This window comes from Oncorhynchus kisutch, linkage group LG13 (genome assembly GCF_002021735.2).
Source record: "Oncorhynchus kisutch isolate 150728-3 linkage group LG13, Okis_V2, whole genome shotgun sequence".
Lineage (NCBI taxonomy): Eukaryota > Metazoa > Chordata > Actinopteri > Salmoniformes > Salmonidae > Oncorhynchus > Oncorhynchus kisutch.
Genome location: NC_034186.2, coordinates 61,842,199 through 61,844,025, shown reverse-complemented (window position 1 = coordinate 61,844,025; position 1,827 = coordinate 61,842,199).

Here is a 1,827-nt window from a genome sequence, read left to right as displayed (position 1 = left end):
ACTGTCCTCCCTCCCTCCCTTGACCATCCTCCCTCCCTCCCTAGTACCGTCCTCTCCTCCCTCCCTAGTACCGTCCTCCCTCCCTCCCCTAGTACCGTCCTCCCTCCCTTCCTAGTACCATCCTCCCTCCCTATACTGTCCTCCTCCCTCCCTTCCCTAGTACCATCCACCCTCCCTCCCTAGTACTATCCTCCCTCCCTAGTACCGTCCTCCCTCCCTCCCTAGTACCATCCTCCCTCCCTCCCTAGTACCGTCCTCCCTCCCTCCCTAGTACCGTCCCCCCTCCCTCCCTAGTACCATCCTCCCTCCCTAGTACCATCCTCCCTCCCTAGTACTGTCCTCCCTCCCTCCCTAGTACCATCCTCCCTCCCTCCCTAGTACCGTCCTCCCTCCCTCCCTAGTACCATCCTCCCTCCCTAGTACTGTCCTCCCTCCCTCCCTAGTACCGTCCTCCCTCCCTCCCTAGTACCGTCCTCCCTCCCTCCCTAGTACCGTCCTCCCTCCCTCCCTAGTACCGTCCTCCCTCCCTCCCTAGTACCGTCCTCCCTCCCTAGTACCGTCCTCCCTCCCTCCCTAGTACCATCCTCCCTCCCTAGTACTGTCCTCCCTCCCTCCCTAGTACGCTGTCCTCCCTCCCTCCCTAGTACCGTCCTCCCTCCCTACCTAGTACCATCCTCCCTCCCTAGTACTGTCCTCCCTCCCTAGTACCGTCCTCCCTCCATCCCTAGTTCCGTCCTCCCTCCCTAGTACCCGTCCTCCCTCCCTCCCTAGTAACGTCCTCCCTCCCTCCCTAGTACCGTCCTCCCTCCCTCCCTAGTACCATCCTCCCTCCCTCCCTTGTACCGTCCTCACTCCCTCATAACGTCCTCCCTCCCTCCCTCCCTCCCTCCCTAGTACCGTCCTCCCTCTCTCTCTCGTCAGATGAGCAGTAGTGGAGAATTAAACCACAAGTTCACAGAAAGTTCGCCCTGGGGTGAATCTCCCTGGCTCCACTGCCTCTCCAATTAACCCTTTCATTCATCACACATCACACTGACTGGCCAGGGACTGTTCAAAGTCAACGTTGTCACATCAACGTTCTCACAATGTGCCTTTAATGTTACAGAAACATCAACTCTCCTCTTAGTGAATATTTCTGTAAATTCCATCTAGGGGCTGAGGCTGTGAATTAGCATTAAAAGCAGATACAATGTACCTGACTGTTGATGAGCTGATGACTCAATGTGTCAATGGTTGAATCTGTCTCCATCAAATCAACTAACTGAATAAATAAATAAAACCACAACAAGCACACACATTTAATACACATTTGCATATACTGTAGACCAGTGGTTCCAGTCCTCCAACAGCCCTCATTTCTGTTGTAGCCCAAGACAAACACACCTGATTCAACTGGTCAACTAATCATCGAGCCTTCAATGAGTGTGGTTACATGCACACAATAATGAGATTATTGTGGATTAGTCAGATTAATATAATAATTGCAAGAAGAACGATTTCCCTAATAGTCCTGTTTACATGGACACATCTGAAATCAGGCTACTTGATGGCATTCTGCTAAATGCAGAATCAAGGTTCTACGACAGCGAATGTGTTATTTTTGAGAAGCGCATTTGATTCTGAGTTGGGACATATAACGTTTGTATGTGAAAATGACTTCTAAGACGCATACATTCAGTTGATCCGAACTCACTTCACCCACGCTTAACGAGGGAGGCTCTCAGCTGGTGCTGGCACACCCGCAGATCAAAGACACTGCTGAAATGCCGCTTAAGGTGTTTACATGTCCTAATAATTCAAAAGTCAGAAAACCAGGTATTTTAACCA